This window comes from Pinus tabuliformis, chromosome 3_2 (assembly GCF_031772625.1).
Source record: "Pinus tabuliformis cultivar Carrire ecotype Pingquan chromosome 3_2, CPIR1, whole genome shotgun sequence".
Classification (NCBI taxonomy): Eukaryota; Viridiplantae; Streptophyta; class Pinopsida; order Pinales; family Pinaceae; genus Pinus; species Pinus tabuliformis.
In genome coordinates this window covers 824403771-824425651 of record NC_142302.1, presented here as the reverse complement: position 1 = coordinate 824425651, position 21881 = coordinate 824403771, and positions in this window count along the sequence as shown.

The following is a 21881-nucleotide window of genomic DNA, read 5'->3' as shown; positions in this document are numbered from 1 at the left end:
TTTCCTTTTTTTACAAATCATCACATTCAGTGAGTACATTCAAGAAATCAAAAGTGTCAGTAATCAATCAAGAAAGTTCAAGCAAACCATCTAACCAGAAATCATCATCAAATAAGTGTGAATTCTAGTATTCTATTCTACAAGCAATAAATCAAGCGAGCGTGTCATTCAAACAATCAAAGCAAGCAAGTGTGAGTTCAAACAATCAATTGTTAAAACAAGTTCAAGTGAGCATGCAACAATCAATCAAACATCAAGCGAGCGAGTTCTACAAATCCAGCAAGTATTAAAAGAAAGTGAGCATAAGTTCCAACAAGTTCACATGGTGAAAAGCATTCAGTTGTTAAAGATTCTTAACAATTTGATCCTCTCAACTGCTAAAGACATGGTGCAAATCAAAAAATCAACTTTTGTTGATATTCAAGTGAATCTTCAACATGCACATGAAACAATCGAGTTTCTTCAACTGGATTCACAACTACAGAGAAATGAGTTGCAAGAGAAGCATGTTTCTTCCAAGTCTTTGACCAATCTAGAGACAGTTGATCATTCGACTTCATTCATCCAACCAGCTTCAAGTGTTGAAGTTGTTCTAGTTCAACTTTCTTCCAAACCCATCATGAAGCCATGGGAAGAAATTCAAAGTAATCGATATTGACACGGATTAGGATATGACAAAGATGAAAACAACTTGCATATCCCCAAATATTCTAAATTGATCAAGTTCATTAGTGCCAGATTTCTTGAGCAAATAACATCGATAAGCCATGAGAAAGTTGCAGACAAAGACACATGTGTGCAAATTGAAGTTGCGATCAAAGAAAAATGCCTTCATTGCCAAAGAACCAATCATCTGGAAGATTAGTGTTTTGATCTCCATCCTTGTCACCATTGTGGCAAGTCAAATCATACATAAGAGAAATGCTGCAACCAATGACAGTCAGCCAGATTGAAGATAAATTATTCATGGATTGATCCCTTGGAATAGCCAGAAGATTGTACAAGATTTACAATTGGATTCATTCACACATATTGCAGCCAAAAACCAATTGAAGATGGTACTCTCATGCACCTAAAAGCGAGAGTACCACAGTGAAACTCTCCTACACCTAAAAGGGCGGAGTTCGGGATTTAGATATATTTTGGAGAAGATTGCCTTTCTTTTTAGCTGACAAAGGGGGGGAAATGTCAATGAAATTGACAAGTGGTTGTCAGATTGAAACTATCAACAATGTCAATGAAGTAGTCAATGGGCATCTTCATCAGCCACTAGGCAATCATCATCAGCAAATACGCAAGTGGGAATTCATCAAATTGTGTCAGTGGACACCGGATCTCGTTTTCAAGCAAAGCATAGTTGGATCCTTTTGTGGCTTGGCACATGATGGAGTTGTCAAGCAACATTCAAAGATGAATCATTCATGTAGTTGACTCATGTTCTCTTCAGATTTGAGTTTTTTCAAGCATCCAACTTTAGCAGTTTTTCAGGAAAATGTTTTTTGAGGATCAACCTGAGGAATTGGAAGATGGTTCTTTCTTCATTTTGGATTTATCATTGAGGTGGGGAATGTTAGCCTCACTCTCTTAAAAATCAATAATAAATCCAATTATTAAATTAAATAAAAAAATCATGAGAAATCCTCAAACTAAGGAGTCTAGTTTTGGATGAGAGATTCTCTCCAACTAGCTCTCCTAAATTAGTGTGTAAGTTGATAAAATGTCTCAACCAAGTGAGTCTAAGATAGACAAACTATCTTAAGACCACTTGCTCATGTATTTAAATGTACTATTAAATTATTTGAGTAAGTGAGAATTACATGAGCATGAGAGACCACATGATGGCTCTCTGCCTTTTTCTCCAATTTGTCTTTTGTGTGTTGCTGGATTGATTATTGTGTGTGTTTGGCTGAGTGATTTCAACAATACACTCAATTGTGTTTGGAAACAAATTTCCTGTTGAATGGATGTCTTTTGATCTGCCTGGATGAAATTCATAATTCTTTGATGCGAGGTCCAAGCTGAATATGGCCCATGTCGAATATGCTTCTGACTAGATGCAATCATTGAAACCAATTCCAATGGTTGCGAGGTCCTAGATCAATATGCCCAAATATCTTTTCTCGATGGCACTTTAAATGTCAGATCCCTGGAACCACTCGTAATCCAGCTTGTAGATAATATTAAATACTTAGTTAGTACTTGGATAAAGAAACCCTCAACAATAAATTTGACCACTAGGTTTGGATAAGTATGACAAATCTAAAGATCAAATCCTTTCATTTGATCTCAATAATTGATAAAACAATTTTCTACAACGGTCAATTAGGGTGGCTATGAAGAACCACCGAAATTGAAAATATCTTTAGCTAAGGTGACCACGGAGAATCACCGAAACTAATTTTCTTTAGTTGCAATTTAGAAACCCTCAGGATGGCAAGAAAACTTGGCTTTGATACTATTGTAAGATCCCAAACAATTAAATTTCCAATAGATTGGTAACACTTTAGTGTTCTAATAAAAAAGTTTGCAATAAAAAACCATGAACACCAAAGGGATCTGAAAATGTAGCCTCTTATTTATATTAATAACTAAAAACAAGATACATTCTGATATAAGACATACTGAAGGCTCTACCAATACCATGTATGGATGCTTAACAATGAATAGGCTAAAACACTAAAGCCCAATTGTGAATCCTAGATGGATCCACCACATGAATGTCATTGTGGTGTTTTCATCCTAGGATCAACCTAGCACTAGCTATGCCAAGTTCTCAACAAAACACAATAAGGTAGACAAAATCTGGATGATCCTAAATTTCTAGCTCCTATCCCCTTTAATAAGTTTGAGAGACTCTCTAGAAACCTTGTTTTATTATTTTCCCTTGAAAAATGAAGGAAAATACTATGTTCAAAATCCATGGGAAAACACCATGGTAAGTTCCATTGATAAATTCCATCCATTTTCACCACATCAAGAAAAGGGAATATTATAGGTTGAGTGGTGCACAGAGGAGACTGGAGACTCCTTCAGGTTGGAGCATGAGAACATATTCAATCTTAAGGGTGATAGGGTGGTGTAAGGTGGATATTTATGTCTCCTTCAAGTTGGAGTCCAAGAACACTTTAGGGTGGAAAGGTGGTGCTAGGGTAGGAGATGGATACCAGGAGGGTGTTGGATCATCCTTCTAGTTAGATCTTGTAAAACCAGAGTGTTTGAGCATCCTTTGAGTTGGAGCTCATAAAACTAGGGAGTTGCAGCCTCCTTCTAGTTGTTGCTAGAGAGTATTGGAAGTTGGAGCTTCTTATTAATGTAATCTTTAAGACATATATTAAAAAACGTTAAGTGGTTTTTCTTTCGAAAGGGTTTCCATCTAAAAATATTTTCTGTATTGTTTATGATGTTATGCATTGGTGAATGGTGTTGTTAACCTTTAATTCCTAATTAATGTGATTAAAATATTTGAAAGTTCCAATACTAATGTAGCCTCTTATTTATATTAATAACTGAAAAAACCATACATGCTCATATAAGACATATTGAAGTCCCTACAAATAGCATTTATGGTTGCTTAACAATGACTACTCTAAAACATTGAAGCCCACTTCTGAATCTTGCATGGATCCACCAATGTCACCACGAGGATTTCGTCTTGGGATCAACCTAGAACTGGCTACATCAAGTTATGAAGAAACCAAAATAAGATATAAAAACTCTAGATGATCCAAAATGCCTAGATCATATCCCCTTTAATAGGCTTGAGGGACTCTATAAAAACATTATTTTATTATTTTCCCTCGAAAAACAAAGCCAAATACTATGGGCAAATTCCATGGGAAAATACCATAGGTAAATTCATTAATTATGACCACATCAAGAAAAGGGAATATTACAAATCCTCCTACCCAACGATTGCTTGCCCTCAATAAATCCACTTCTATCCACAACAAAAGAATCTATATACTGATACCTGGATCCCATAAAATCAAGTGTGTCATTCCACGCGTCCATGATAAATGATCATGAATGGATCCTTAGATAAGTGGATCCCAAATAATTCTTTGACGAATCCTGCCCTCAATAGATTCACATGGATCCCAATGCCATCTAAGTCCTGGGACCTATGGGTTATGATACCATTCTAGCCCTCCATCATGGCCCATGCCTAAGGTCCCAAGCTATAATATTACCTTCGCTAAGGGTATCCTCCTAGGAATCATCTTATCACTAGAGTTCCAACACATAATCTCTCGCCAATCCATCCCGTGGAATGGATCTAATGCATGAATTGATGCACATGGAATAAGTCTACTATGTTGATGTTGCCTGAAGCTCAACTCATGCTGCTCCACTTGGTCACCAAACATGATCTATTTGGATAAATTTTCCCTTCTCTCCCCAATATATAAAGGCGAGTTGGTAGTGTTGCAAGCCTTATCTATAGACCCCTATAGAGGGATGTTCTGGAACTCCCAAATGTACTCCTCTTATTTCCTTGTGAGGGACTTGAGTTGTTCTTCAACACTAGATATCTTGGGCATTGATTCAATGTGTACCCCTATGAGCTCCTCAATTTTCCTATTCTCCTGTAAGATAGTGTCTATGACTATCAAAACTCTCTTCTTCGACATCATAAGATCTGTATTGAAATGCATGATCTTTTCCTGAAATTCCTCTACTGGAAATTCTGGTGCCATGTTGAATTCCTCCATACATGTCTGCACCACATGCTTAACTATCATAGCTCCATCTTGAACCTTTGAATGAATATCTAGAAATGGCTCATCCTACATACTATATTTTTTGTGTTGCACCTCATGATCATGACCATCATGATGGTTCAGTATTGTTGGCTCCTCACTCAAATTTCGCTGGCCTCCTCCATCTGTGAAGACAATATGTTGTCCACCCTCTCCAATTGTCAAACAAAGATGCAATGTTGGACTGCTATCTATACTTGATTGTTCATATTCTTTATGGGCATCCCGCTTGAGACCTATGGATTTAGTTCTACAAGTTTCTACTACATCATTAGGAGGAATGACCTCCTTCCTTTCCCCACGTACTTTTTCAAGTTGATTGATCAGCTTGTCCAACTAGTCTCTCTTAATAACATTGTGTTGTTTCTCACCATTTGTACTTGAATGCTTAGATCCTTCAAATGAATCCTCATGTTCTATGCTTGTTTCCTCCTTCCTTCCACCTGGACATGAATGGTTAAGTGCCCAACTTCCCTTACAGATAAATCATAGTCCTCTCCTTATCATTTCATTCTTTTTACAAGTTTTATTTTCTTTTTTGTTGCTTCTTCTATCAATCCTCTTCAAATTCTTCCTAGTTGACACTTTTCTGAGCAATTCTATGTTTTGCAAGACCAACATTTTAACTAGATAATAGGCAGCTAGTGATACAACTAGTTTGTTTCTCCAATTGATCAACAATTTGGATATTAGGATCTTACAGACGTCGACACCTCCTTCTAAAAATAATGACATAATCTTCTACATGCTTGTTTTGACACGTTTTGGATGAGTTGATGTAATGCCGATGTAAAAGTTCTGAAACACTTGAAAGATTAAGTCTTCACATTCCAGATTTAACATAAATGTGCCAAAGCTGAACTTTTCCATGAGTTATACTATTTTGCACCACTTCTGAAAGGTAGGAAGCATGATTTTTTTCAATCCCTAAAGGGTTTCCACTATCAATTTCAATATCTCCCTCATGAGATCATTTTTATAAGGAAATATAGGTCATGTTAGAGTTATGATCCTTCTAAGGCAAGATGAAATTGTGAGCCTGAATTCTTCCCAAGCATGCTACCAGAGTTTGGGTTGTATCAACGCAAGCATAGATGGCTTGAGAGCCCAACTGAGTTTCTTCCATTGTGGTTGCCCCACCCTAGATAAACATGTGTCTAATTCCTCCAGCTTATGAAGGTCTATGACTGACATTGTTTGTTGCAATTCAGATCCAAGTTCAAAGAGACACTTACTTCTTACATCTCCCTTTTGGATATCCTGCGACTGTTGAAGGATAACACAGCCCTTCTGAGAGCAAGGCCTATTGTTCTGTTCTTTCTTCTAATCTCTACATTGTTTCCATTTTTTATTCATAGAAGTATTGTAGCCCAGAGGATCCACTGATGTATTACTATGTTGATTTCTAAGGCATTTCCAAAAGTAAAATGATGACATTATGATTTTGAATCAATGGATCTCAATACTTAGTCTTCCTTCTCTCCTTGGATTTATTAAATAAAAATAAATTTACATGCATTCGAGAAATTGATCTATGCTGGGCTGGAAAGGAAATAAATGATAAATCTTTAGCCTCCATCAAGACATTGAACCTCTGCAAATAATAGTGGAGAAATAGTAACGCAATGAAACAATAACTGTTGTAGAAGAAATTCTCCTACAAATAATTAAGGCCTCAAAATTGACCTCCTACAACAAAAGTTGGAAATAAATAACATTTTGTAGAGATTTCCTTCAAATAATAAATCCCTGAACAATCCTCCTGATAAAACCTTGTAATATTAATATTCTCGAACAATAATAACAATGATTTGAACACAATGAATTCAACCCAATGTTCAGAAAGACAATCTATTGGAAGCAACAATGAAGTAATTTCAACCTTTAATCTTGAAGGAGAATGATTCCTTTGGAAACCCTCTGATCTATGTTTTTTGTGATGGCTTATGACCCTACAAGCCCTATGCGACACCTGGTATATGTGTATGGCATCACGGCCTTAAACAACTATTCATGCCAGTGATAATACTAAAATTCCCTATGAGAATGTTTGTTACCTCTCATGAGGTTTTTGGCAGCTGACACTTTAACCCTTAGCCCACTTACGCCAATTAGCAATTGAAATTTCCTGAGAAATTCGACATATCTTTCCTTAGCGTCGAATAACTAGGCTATTTTTAAATATTCTTCACCAGATCCCATAAGAATGCAATTGGCTCAGTTCAAGGATGCTTCCAGTCCTTTTTCACCAAACAAGGGATCAACCTCAACTAACAATGTGACAAATTTGTTGAATGAAGGCACCTTAATTTTATCTCTTACAATAGGTGGAAGATATTTATCCTCACAGAGAAGCAAATAATTAACTGGCTTCTAGGGCCTTCCCTTCATTGCTTAATGACTGTTGGGTAGAATACCTTCAGCTCATAAATTAAAGCTCCCCAAAAATTAGTGCAATACTCCCAATACATATAAATTGATGAAATATGAATAATAATAAATCCTTTATGTTAATGGAACATGGTATAACTTATGGTGATCATTGACCTAATGGGTAATGATATAATAGACTTATGTGACCATTCAACCAATGGGAAAATGATATAATGGTCAACCTAGTGAAATGACCCTTTTTACAAAATATATGTCAGTGATGACTCCTCCCTATAATGAAGACATGAGGAAACCTTAATGACGTTTATGGTATTTTCTCATGGCACCCTTGTTGTAGTTGGGATTGACACTGTCTTATCTCCATATAGATTTTCATTAAGGAACAAAAACAAAAACAAAAAAAATATCTGACGTCCTCCCTTCAGCATGTGAATATTACCTTGACTTTAGTTAGTTCGTGGTTGTGACCAAACCCTTTGGCAATGTGACAAAGCCTTCTACACTATGAGAATATATGCAAGGGTTATCAACCTTTTTCATCAGTGTGGCTTGGATATATCCACGCCTGCAGCTGACAGATCAGCCTAGCACCCCGAGCAAATCAAATCTCGACTCCAAGGATCTCAGATTGTCATGACAACACATGCAAGCTCAACATCAACTAATGTTCATTATGACCAATTCAATGGATGTCAAAGTCGGTATTTATTTGGAGCACATCGATTGGATGTTAGGCAACATGAGGTTAGCTATGGTCTCTGCTTCCACCACTAATTTATGTTGCAAACCCGAATGCTGTGGACCAGATCTAGTATCCATCATGTAGCTCCAATTCAACCGTGACAGTCCACAAGGGATAAGAGCTTAATAATATTTGTGCCACTGATTTCGAACTTGTTATAGATTCGACCTGCCTTTGTTCCAAGACCCTGAACTTCTGTTGTAAACATCGAGCCATAGGAGGTAAATAGATTTTGATTCTTTCATCCAAGGAGATTTATCCTTTGGTTTTTCTAATCCAAAATCTTGTGTATTCTGAACCTTTCATCTTCCAAAATCAACAAATGAACCATTGTGATAGTCTTATCCTTCTTGTCGATCCTTCATAATAGGGTTCAACTTCAGGAAACCAAGCTTCAACCTTTAGAAATTTAAATCTCAGTCTTACCCAATAGTTCGAAGATACTTGAGATAGGGTTGTAATAAAATTCTACTATTGCTCTCTGCCTAAAATAATATTAAAACAAAGATCTTGTTACCTCTTAATTGATACTCCTAATTTAGGATCCAGATGGATCCGGAGGCACCCCGCTTTCTATACACTCAATTATGTTTGGAAACAAATTTCTTATTGAATGGATGTGTTTTCATCTACCCAGATGAAATTCATAATTCTTTGATCCAAGTTCCAAGCTGAATATGCCCCATGTTGAATATGCTTGCGACTAGATGCAATCGTTGACACCAATTCCAATGGTTTCGAGGTCCCAGATCAGTGATTTCTCGATGGTACTTTAAATGTAAGATCCCTGGAACCACTTGTAATCGAGCTTGTAGATAACATTAAATACTTAGTTAGTACTTAGAGAAAGAAACCCTCCTCGACAAATTTGACCAATGGGTTTGGATAAGTACAACAAATCTAAAGATTTGATCCTTTGAGTTGAGCTCAATAATTTATAAAACAATTTTCTACAACGGTCAATTAGGGTGGCTATGGAGAACCACTGAAATTGACAAGATCTTTAGCTATGGTGACCAAGGAGAATCATTGAAACTAATTTTCTTTAGTTGTAATTTAGAAACCCTGAGGATGGCAGGAAAACTTGGCTCTGATACTATTGTAAGACCCCAAACAATTAAATTTCCAATAGATCGGGAACACTTTAGTGTTCTAATAAAAATGTTTGAAATAAAAAACCATGAACACCAAAAGCATCTGAAAAATGCAGCCTCTTATTTATATTAATAACTAAAAACTTGATACATGTTGATATAAGACATACCGAAGCCTCTACCAATAGCATGTATGGATGCTCAACAATGACTAGTCTAAAACACTGAAGCCCAATTATGAATCCTGGATGGATCCACCACACCAAGGTCATCGTGGTGTTTTCATCCTAGGATCAACTTAGCACTAGCTATGCCAAGTTATGAACAAAACACAATAAGGTAGACAAAATCTGGATGATCCTAAATGCCTAGCTCATATCCCCTTTACTAAGTTTGAGAGACTCTCTAGAAACCTTATTTTATTATTTTCCCTTGAAAAATGAAGGAAAATACTATGGTAAGAATCCATGGGAGAATACCATGGTAAGTACCATCGGTAAATTCCATCCATTTTGACCACATCAAGAAAAGGGAATATTATAGGTTCAGTGGTGCACAGAGGATACTGGAGAATCCTTCAGGTTGGAGCATGAGAAAATATTCAATCTTGAGGGTGGTAGGGTGGTGTAAGGTGGATATTTAAGTCTCCTTCAAGTTGGAGCCCGAGAACACTTTAGGGTGGAAAGGTGGTGCTAGGGTAGGATATTGTTGCTAGGAGGGTGTTGGATCATCCTTCTAGTTATAGCTTGTAAAAGCAAAGTGTTTGAGCATCCTTTCAGTTCAAGCTCATAAAACTAGGGAGTTGGAGCCTCCTTCTAGTTGTTTCTAGAGAGTATTGGAAGTTGGAGCTTCTTATTAATGTAATCTTTAAGATATATATTAAAAAACATTAAGTGGTTTTTCTTTCGAAGGGTTTCCATATAAAAATATTTTCTGTATTGTTTATGATGTTATGCATTGGTGAATGGTTTTGTTAACCTTTAATGGTTAATTGATGTGATTAAAATGTTTGAAAGTTCCAATACTAATCCCTTCCCCCCCCACCACCGCACCCCCCCCCCCCCCACCCCGAGTATTGGTGAATATTACAACACTATACACAAAAGGGTAGACCCAAACCACCATAACCTTGAACGTCAAATTACCCAATAGTAACAACTAGAGAAGGGACAAAAGTCCTAATTATACCCACTTAATACACCAACAAGAAATTGAATCCACAACCAGTAGGGACTCCATGTTGCCTTATTCTTAGACTAAGAGTTAAGAAATAAGCTCAATTATTAGTTTTCTACACAAAGGAAAACCCAAAAATGTATCCTTCCCCTCCCAGTTGCAATCATGAATGAAGGGTATCCCATATGCCAAGATCTTAGATGGCATACTCTTATGTTATCATTCCTTTAAACAAAATATTAATATTACCTCAATATTCTGGAATTCCCTAGGAGTCGCTCCATGAGTGCTCGGTTGCTTCCCCTTCATACCAAGAGTACATAGTGATAGTAGCCATAGAAAACCTTTCTCCATTTTTTGATACCCAGGACTCTCTGTATACCCAAGTTTCATTGTAAGCCCCTTTACACTGACTAGGGTCAATAAGGGAAAAAAACATTGTAAATTATAATAACGCAGAACCAAAGTCCCAACCACCAGTGAAGACTCCTAACCTCCATCCACTGCATCATCTTAATCAAACATAAGCGCATGAACATAACAAGCCTATTCATTTTTTTCCACTCCCCAAAATCCGGGTTTCTTTACTCATCCACCACATCGAAAAAAGTTATTTAAAATATTTAAATAAATAATTCTCTATAAACTCATTAATAAAAATATCATAATAAATATTGATATCATTTAATATAATTATAAAAATTTAGATTTAATTCATTAACTATAATATATAGATTAAATAGAAATTCAACTTTGAAATAAATTCAACTAACCTCTTTTTATAAAAATTTAATAATAAATATTGATATTAATTAATATAATTATATAAATTTAAATTCAATTCGTTAATTATAATATATAAATTAAATAGAAATTCAACTATCTCTTTCTTTCTCTCTCTCTCTCTCTCTATATATATATATATATATATATATATAATCAATGTATCTTTTTTTCCAATAATTAAATAATCTTATAATAATTTTGTAAATTTTATTAGAATTAATTATTATTGTATTTACACATTAAAATATATTTAAATGAAATGATAATTATCATCAATTAATATCAACTTAATATATAATCATTAAATAAATTAAATTAACTCTAAAATAGTTCAATTAATATTATTTTTTTATTAATTTAAAAATATTTATATTTTATATCTAATATTTATTAATATTAAATACAATCTTAAAAATAAATAAAGATAAAATTAGTAAATAAGTTAATTAAATGTATATTTGATAAATAATTTCTCAACATCTTTTTTATTTTTGAATTCAGGTTTGTGTGATCCATAATGAATTAAGAAAACTATTTTGGTAGAAATGCATAAGAGAAATTTTTGGCCAACGTGTTTTGAACCAACAAGCATGGTTCATCATTAGGACGATATGAAGATGTAGACCAAGGAAAAAGCTTAAATAAAGAGCAATGTAGAGACCATAATTTCAAGTAACAACCATATATGAACAATTATATTTAAATTATGATATTAATTTATTAATATATTAAAAAAAATATTATTAAGTAACGACTATATAAAATGACTAGTTTCTCAAAATTAATATTTAAATTATGATATTAATTTAGTAAAACCAAATATTAATAAGTAACAGATAGTTTTTGAAAAAAAGTAAATCAAAATCAAACTCTAAACAAGGTGGAAAATATATATATTTTTAAAAGGAGTCAAGACCCTAATCGAGATATGATCAATAATGATTTGGAGATTTCTGTGGTGTGGTTTTTGAGATTGTGCGCTCGGATATTCAACAATATGCATTTTTTTGTCTATGTTCGAGTCTAGAAGAAGACTCATCCTCAGGACTGATTCTTCAAAGAAGCAAAACAGGGTTAGAAATATGATATGCTGTCAAAGTGGGGCGCCGACTAGCTCAAGGTGAATTTGCTGAGTTGAAGGCTTTGTGATTTTTTTGGTTATGTAGTTTATGCCTAACGTAGGCAAATGATGGAGTTAGATTGGAATCGCGACAATCACATTCCCTTCTTTGTATCTTAACCCTCATTTGTAGAATTAGTCCCGAGGATGAGTCTTATTCTAGACTTGAAACGTAGACATAAAAATGCATACTGCGAGATAAGATCATTTAATAAATAAAAATAATTAATGGAAATAAAATAAACTAAAACAAAAATAGATAAATAGATCATATATATATATTCAAAGAAAAATAATCAATAAATAAAACAGGATCAACATTGTTATATGGGGCTAGCCCGCGGGGCTCTGGATTGATGGTGAATGGGTGTACTGTTAAGGCACTCCTTGTGATAGGTCACTGGTTCAAATCCCCTATGCGTGCTTACCTACTAAGAAAAAAACAATATTATATGGGGTTGAGGCCCATTAAACAAATAAAAAAAATACTAAAAGGAGTTAAGAACGAATAGGATGATAAAATACTTAAGAAAACACAAAGGATCAAGAATATAAATTCTAATGAAAAATAAATCAACAAAAAATACTATAAAAAATGACACTAATACCTACATAGGTAAATAAACAAACAAAATAAATCCCAAAAAGAAACTTAAAAAACTAGGAGTACAAGATAGGCACCCAACTTCTACTAATAATCCAATGATCATATCTATTTAGATTATTGGGTCTTTTTTCAATTTCTAGGGCCACCCTCAATTTACGATGATGGAAATTAGTAACCCTAGCAATGACTTGGGCATACTTAATGCAGATGTGATGCTTAGATTAATTTTCATGCTCTGCCAAAGTAGAGGAGTGGGTCTTGCCATGCTCGATGTCAACAACATGCTCACGAATCGTTTGATTAATCGAGCGACAAGTCTCACTAATGCAGGGAGTCCCACAAGAGCATGGGATAACATAAATAATGTTCATATCCTTTGGGTTCACTGGGTCATTTACGGATCTAAGGGAGCTTCAGATGGTATTTAAAGACCAAAAGTTTGAAGCCACCTTATTCTTCCTTAGGCTCCTCATAATCTTGTTAGTGGTCCCTTGGATAAAAGGAAGATGAACACCAAAAAATTGATCCCTGGTATCTTTCTTAGTACTAGGATCTTTTTCAGCTCCGAGGAAAGCCTTAGTACATTGGTGTCTACTATACCCATTATTAAAGAAAACACTTAGGATATGTGCTTTCTCTTCATTGAGATGGTTGTCATCAGAAACTCTTCAAGCTCTATTCACTAAGGTGTTGAGAACACCAATATTTTAAGTTGGAAATGATGAGAATTAACATGAAGATATTTTTTAGTATCATTTTTCTTATGAAATAACTGATGAGAAAAATAGCCATCACCATTCCTTGAGAGGAGGACATCAAGGAAGGGTAAGGGTAAACTACCATTACTTTCAAATGCCATGGTGAACTTTATGGAACTAGATTGATTGTTCAAATAGAGTAAAAACAATTCCAACTCTTCCTTACCATGGGACGAGATGACACAAGTGTCATCCAAATACCTCTTCCACATCTTAGGTAGAAGCCAAGAAGAAGTTAAGGCCTTTGATTCAAAATCCTCCGTGAAAAGATTAGCTACCATAGGGGAGAGGATGGAACCCATGGCAACACTGCAAGTTTGCTCATACAATTACCCATTGAATGAAAAGAAAGTAGATGTAAGATAAATACCAACTAAATTAGCCATATTAGGATCCATAATGTGCTTGGTGAGTTCAATGGCCTCATTTAAATATTATTTTTCAAAAACTACATGTTTAATATAGTCGTTACTTATTAGTATTTGTTTTTAATATATTAATAAATTAATATGGTAACTTAAATATTATTGTTCAAATATAACTGTTACATGAAATTATGATCTCTACATTGCTCTCTATTTAACCCTTTTCCATGGTCCACCTCTTCATCTGGTCTTGATTATGGACCACACTTGTTGGTTCGAAACATGTCGGTCAAAAATTTCTCTTATATGATTTCTACCGAAAGAATTTTCTTAATATTTTTTATTTATTTACTAGTTAGATTTCTTATTCTTTAACTAGTTTTATTGTTTCTTGTTCTTGATATTGGATAAAGTGTTCATCCGAAACATCTAACATTTCACCTCCTTATTACACAATTTTCTTCAAAAATCACTTCTAATAAATAGAGGAAATAATGGTTTTCACATGCTGAAATTAATAAATTCCTAATAATAGGAAAGACATGAAGAATATGACCCATGATATTTTTCACCTTAGATGCTTAACTAAAAACCATATACATGGTGTGCTCTCATAATGTGAATAAATGATATCAAATTGTCTAAATCACCAATTATTTGAATTTTCAAGGTCTTTTGATATTTAGGTTTTTTTGAAAAACCACAATTGCATCCCTGATTTAGCTTTTATGTAGTATGAAATATTTTTCGTCTCTCTTTATTTAAGTAATGATAAATGAATAAAACAAAAAACATTAATAATTTGTATACTTTTTATTTTTATCAATTAATTTCCGAATTGAATAATAAGTATAAATTTTTTTAAGATAAAATCAATATTTCAAAAAACCATTTCAGGTTAAAACTAAATCTATGTAAATCTTACGCATAACCCCTCTATTAAATTCCAAATTGAATAACACCTATAATTTTTTTGTGAAAATAAAATAAATAGTTCAAAAAAATTTACATGAAAACCATTTCAACTTAAAACTAAATCTATGTAAAGTAAACTACAATAATTGGACCCAGAACTCACCAACTTTTCCAAAATTGTTCCACCATTAACAAATCCAATCAAATCAAAATCCACAAAGGCACAAAAATTCAAGTAACAACTCTCAATTCAGAATTTTTAAGATATATATCATTCTGGAAAGAACCGTGTGACTTCGATGTTATAGAAATCATTTATTAAAGTTGTATGAAATTTGTTTCACAAAAACAATAAATGTATCGGAATGATATGCAACACTATTTAAATTAATGATAATAAATAAACAATTTACCGAATAATATTGATATTTTAATGATGTTCTTTTAGGATAAAAGAGGATATTATCATATTAATTTTAAAATTTATAAATTTTAAAAAATTACTGAACAAAATTACTGACTACTGAACATGTTAGGAGTTACTAATTATTTTTGGGAAAATAGTTAATATTGGTTTTTTTTGGTTAATCTAAATTTCTGGAAAGAAATATAAAAGGAATATTCTTGTTATAAAATTTCTTATGTAATGGCTTTAAAAGTTGTAAACAGATTTAGGAAAAATGTTGTAAGTTGCTATTTATGCATATAAAACTATAAAGGCAATAAGAAAACATAAAACAAATCTAGAGTGAGTTGAGTGATTAGATAATGAATGTCTATGAATAAGCTTGTAAATATGCCTGGAATAATAAGAATACCCCATAGATGTTTCTTTGTAAAGAAAGTTTTACCATATTAAACACCGTGTCTTTAATTTCCGTATTTGATTATTTTTCTATCTATTTACCACAATTTCAATTTATTTTAAAAATTATATTTTCTTTATTCAACTTGACAAAACATATATGAAAAATACATATAATTTATTCTTAGTAGAAAATTAGTATTTACAAAAATATCAAATAATTAGAACTATCTCTCCTTATTCTTTTCGATTATCTAGCTTTAGCTCCAAAGGAAATATTGAGATTTTTACTATACCATATTGTAGATATTTTACAAGGTTTTTTTTTGGTTTAAACATTATTTTACATATTTTGACATTTCACCCTAAATCTGGATTACTTTAGCTCTCTCATTTCATTATTAAAATGACTTAATTCCTAGTAGCATTTCTAATTTCCATATAAAATTTTCATTTTAACAATATTTATTTAGTTTAAATTTATTTAAATAAAATTTTATACATTATAATTTTAAATTCAATTTCGCTATTTATCGCCTTTTAATAAATACGATATATAGTCAATTATATTTATCAATTTTAATTTGTAATAATATATAAATCCACCCTTCACATAAAACGTTAGGATGGCGCCACACGATTTACATGACGAACAATTATACTGTGCTGTGCATGAAATGATTATAGTTAAAACCATGCTCACTTTTACAGTGCACATAAAATTCATTAATGTGTCTTTATTGAAATTTCACTAGCTTGATTGTATTAAAGTATTTGTTTCGTAGAATAGTTAACATCCAAAACTAAAATGAAGATATAAGAAAATATAATCTACATAATAAGAAAAATAACGAACTATATTAAAAAATAGTATAATCTAAATAATTTTAATGATTTAAAAATACATCAGCAAACCACCCAAAATAATTACCACTAATGTGAAAAAGTGTTACAAGAAAATTGGTTTTCGTTATCGACTTTCGGAACTTCAGTGATGACTGTAATGTCGTTAAGATGAATGCACTTCGATGACATTTTTTCTTCATGCATACGTCGTTTGTTTCCCTATGAATTAAGCTTTGATGGTGATATCATTTCTTTTTCGGTAGTTTTTCTAATAAGCAGAATTCCGTGGGGAAGATAAAAAATTTAAAAAATGAAGTCGCTATGAATATACACAAATGTTTAAAATACGAATTAAAATTTGTTTGCATATAAACTATAGTTTGATGTAAAGTATAACAGGATTTTGATACTTTGTTTTTCTTTTTTATAGTTGGAAGTTGATAGCTTGATTTTATTTCTTTATGAAAATATAAAATAATAAGAATATTTTATATAATTTGGTTTTAGAAAATTTGACATCATAATGATTGAATGTACAAAATAGGTAATTTGTATGTTTGAAATGCGAATTCAAATTTGTTTGCATAGAAATTATAGTCGGATGTTGATACTTTGTTTTTCCTTTTTATAGTTGGATGTTGATACCTTGCATTTCCTTTGTACGAAATAATAAATTAATAAAAATATTGTATATAATTGGGTTTTAGAAAATTCAATATTTAATGTAGAAAATGTACAATTTTTTTTTTTTAAATTCAACAATTTTGAAAATTCAATATTGTAATGATTGAATGTCGAAAATTTACAAATTTTTTTTTAAAGTTCAACGAAAATATACAATTTCCTTTCAAAAAATTCATGATTGAACGCGTTTTTTTCCTAATAATTTTTAAACCCAAAAAAAATTCTTTAGGAATAAACACCATTCTGAAAATATAAATCAAGTACTGATTTGTTTTGTATATGAATTGGTGTTTCATTTTGATACTTCACCTTTCCTTCCTTTCCTTCAGCTTTAAGACTTTGAACTCGAAAGCAAAAAAATGATTTCCTTATGCGAATATCGAAACATGTTAACTAAGGGTTGTGTCCATGTGAATAAAGGTTTGGTGTGAATAACTCCTTTTCTTTTCACTTCACTTTGAGAATTTAATTTGAAAAGCAAAAGATGAATATTGATATATGTAAATTAAGGTACTGATTTGTTTGCATGTGAATGAATGGTTGATGATGATACCTGATCCTTTCTTTCCTTAACTTTGAGATTATGAGAGAAAAATTTGAAGTCTGAATCTTCAAACATGTGAATTAATTTCCTAATTCACTGATTTGTTTGTGTGTATAAATTTGTATAAATTTATAATTTATTAAAAATATTTTTAAATTTTAATATTTTATTTTAAAAATTATTATCTCAAATAATTTATTTATTATTTTATTAATTAAAAATAATGCAATATTTTTTATAAATATAAATTAATGAAATATTTTTTTAGAAATATAATTTAATAAGATAATTTATTTATTTATTTATTTTTATTATTTTCACATCACTTTATTATTTAATTATTTAATAACCTCACAATCAAATATAATTGTGTATTTAATTGAGCTAAGAGGCTTATTCTAAAACTTGGTAGGATGGGATGTTTAAGTTTGTTCATTTGACATCTCTGGGTAGAATTAACATATGCCTCTTTAAAATAAAAATAAATAAATTATGTTCCAAATAGAAAAATATTGTCCATTATAATAAAAACTATATGAATATGTTGTAAGCTAATTAGAAATAAACAAAAAAATGTGAGTAGGATGTTTAAACCTTATATTTTAATGTGAGTTATAGTAAAAAAAAAAATATATGTTGTAAAGTAATTAGAAAAAATAAAATTATCAGTAAGATGTTTTAACCTTGTAGTTTTCAAAATTATTCCAACATAAGATTTAAATAAATTATTTGAAGATCTATATTAACCAATTTATGTCATATCAACTTCATATATATCTATCTATATATAGAAAATAATTTGTTAAAATAAATTATTTTAATATTGTGTATAAAAAAATATTCAATGTGATTTATCAATAAAATAATATAATGCTAATTAATAACGACATACACTTAAAAATGTATTAATAATAAAAATACCATTTTAATTTGTGCCATAAAATGTCTTATTGTACATGTTATGTAAAATATTTTAATGTCAATTATCTATATATTATATATCATTTTAAAATAATTATGTATATATCATGAAAAAAATAAGTTTAATTGTTGAAAAGTTTAATTTGTCCCATATATACATTATATAGCATTTAAAAATACAATTTAAATAATATTTAATTTTGTATTCTAAAAAAAATTGCATTTAAATAATTCTCATCCTCTCAGCTCATGTTAAATCTATACTTAAACTAGATTTGTCCCAATTCCATCATTCAATTCATCAAATCCACAACAAATCAATATAATTCAATTCATCAAATCCACAACAAATCAATATAAATTGATTGTACATAAATATGTAGATATCGTGAGTGGATTCATTAATAAAACATAATAATCATAAATTAGCCATTATGTTTTGTTTATTACACTAAATCCATAATTCACCTATCCATTAGTTTGAAGCAATATGTAAATAATTTAGTGTAGGTCTGAGCAAGGAAAACTGTTAGAAGGGTCAAATTTATTGTACTATAAAATTACATTTATTAGATATTATTAATTAAGAATGAAATCTAATAACTAAATAATTTAAGTTAATTTTTTCATCAATTTTTTATTAGATTTATTTAACTCAATTTCTTTGGAATAGTCTCTTCAAAAACTTTAATAAATAATTTAATTTCAAGATTCTTATCCTAATTTTAATCTCTAAAACTATGAAAGATCAAATTTGATAGACATTTTATTTCGAAAATCCTACTTTAATAAGTCAATATAGGCTAGATGATCCTCTTAGCTTTATCAATATCATTGCTTATGGGTTGTGTTAGTTGAATGACTCTATTTTTTTTTGTAGTGATTAATTGCACTTGAGTGACAAATTTTACATGGGATGTTACAGTCCAATATGACGGGATGTGTGATTCATCTCGTGTTCAACTTGGAGTTGAACCATGTCTTTTTAAAATTAAAAAAAAAAAATCTTTTATTTAATAAGAAGACCACATAGGTTGTACATTTACATTTGCTTTCACATATACATTTATATTTTAAGTGGTGGTTTACAATTTTATTTGCAAGGATATATTTTCTTTACATTTCATAGTCATGGTTTACATTTTAGTTGTAGATTTCTCAGGGACGGTTTAAATTTACATTCACATTTCTATGATACCTTTTCTCATGAGCCTCAAGGAATCAAATCCATGAATGTGGAAATATTTTCTCAATTTATACAATCCATAAAAGAAGTTTTTATCCGAATCGATTTGATCCCTCTTGGGGCATGATAGATGTAGAATTTGATGGGTCTAAGCTAGCTTATAAAATCAATACATATTATAAAATTATATTGGCATTAGACATTAATTCGATGAGGTTTATCCTTATCATTATCAATGGTTCAAGTTAATTCAATGACATGCTCTTTTTATTTCTTCTTTTTCAATTTATTAAATGTATTAGAGGTCGCTCTGCTTTGTTATTTTTAATTTATAAATTATTATGATTACTTTAAAAAATTTAAATCTATGATATTTTTTTTATATGGAGAGCTTTATTTTATAGTTTAATATGAAAGAGTCGCTTATTTTTATGTTTGCCTTCTAAAATTAAAACAAACTATTTAAAAAATATATGTCTATTATAATGCATATATATATGTGTGTGTGTGGGGATACTTTTAATAAAATACATTATAAAACAACAATAATTTCACTCTCAAAATGACTATTCAATTTGTTGTTTTTATTACAACCCAATATAAAAGAAATGTAGTCAACCTTAAAGATAAAACAAAAATATTATACCTTTACCAATAAATATAAGAAAGATTTATAATTATTTTAATATCTATATTAACTAATTTATTTCAATATCAAATTTGTAATACCCAAGACCGAAGTAATTATGCATCCAGTATGTAACTTTATTAACATAAAATATATTAACATATGCTAAAGTGGTTGGTGTCAAGAATAATTCCGACAGGTGTAACTAATTCGATGAGTTATATTGCAGGAGGTTTTGTTTATATGTTTATTTCTATATATACATGCATGCCAAAGAAGTCACTGGACCTATTTGTTTCTCTTTTATATTGTTCTAATATGTAGTTCTGGAGCATTTGGTCGGCCTGGTGTTGTCGAAAACATAACTCACAAAGAAAATATAATAAATCCTACTCATGCAATTTTCTTGCAGTCTCATGACAAGGTTGGTAGAAGGCATCTCTTCGACAATGCTGATTCCTTCAGTATTTTATTATTCCTAAAGGAACTAGAGTGGATCTTTCTGTAATATTCTAAAAGAACTTTGGGCGAAGTAGTAGATGGAAGGTTTCCACACTGCTGTAGTTTGTGAAATCATTATTTTCCTCCAAATTCATGGTATGTTGAACAAGATGTGTTTGCGCACGTGAGGTTTGTGAGTTAATTTATCTAACTCTTGAAAATATTTTTCATAAGTTATTAAGAATGAATAAGAGCTAAGTAGTTAATTTCTTGAAAATATTTGATGGGTTCAGAGATAAGTTAATGAGTTTTCTTAAAAAGTTAATGAAATTTTCTGGATATAGATATAAGAACCAAGGTTCTTTTTTTTAAAAAGGAAATTAATATATATATATATCTATATATATATATACATGGAAACCTTGCACATAAAATACAGAAATACATCTCATATGTTAAATATGTATTGTATGAAAAAAAAAAGGGGTTATTGTACTAGTTTTCTCTTGGAAAAGAATATTTTAGTAAAAAACATGCGTTGATATGCAGTAAAATGTTAAGAAGTCTTGTTATTTTCCATGCACAAAAAGGGAACAATTATTGTGTTGGTTCTTGGAAAATAAATGTATGTTGCATGTAAAAAAGAATAATTATGGTGTTAGTCTTATTTTCGGAAAATAATATGTGGTTGTATGTATGAATGAGAGTCATCAATGTTACCTTCCTCCTGGAAATATCCTTTCGAAAAAGATTGTGTATTTTCATGCAAGATCATATTAACTTTATTTTGGAAAATATTTTATCATTCGGTTGGATTTTTTTGAAAAAATCTTATCTTTTGCATGCAAGATTCGTCATTATATGATTTTCCTTTTGGGGAAAATTCAAGTATTTACATGCAAGATTGTATAGCTTTCCATATGAGGAAGGTTATGTATTTTCATATATGAATGATAGCTATCGTGTTAGCTTCCTTTGAAGCGAATATGAAGAGTTATGGTGATTCTCTTTATGTAAATAATGTGCCTCGTGAAAGGAAATGATAATTAACGTTGTGTTAATCTTGGAAATATTTTCCCTCTCCTTATGCAAAGAGAGTATAATAACCT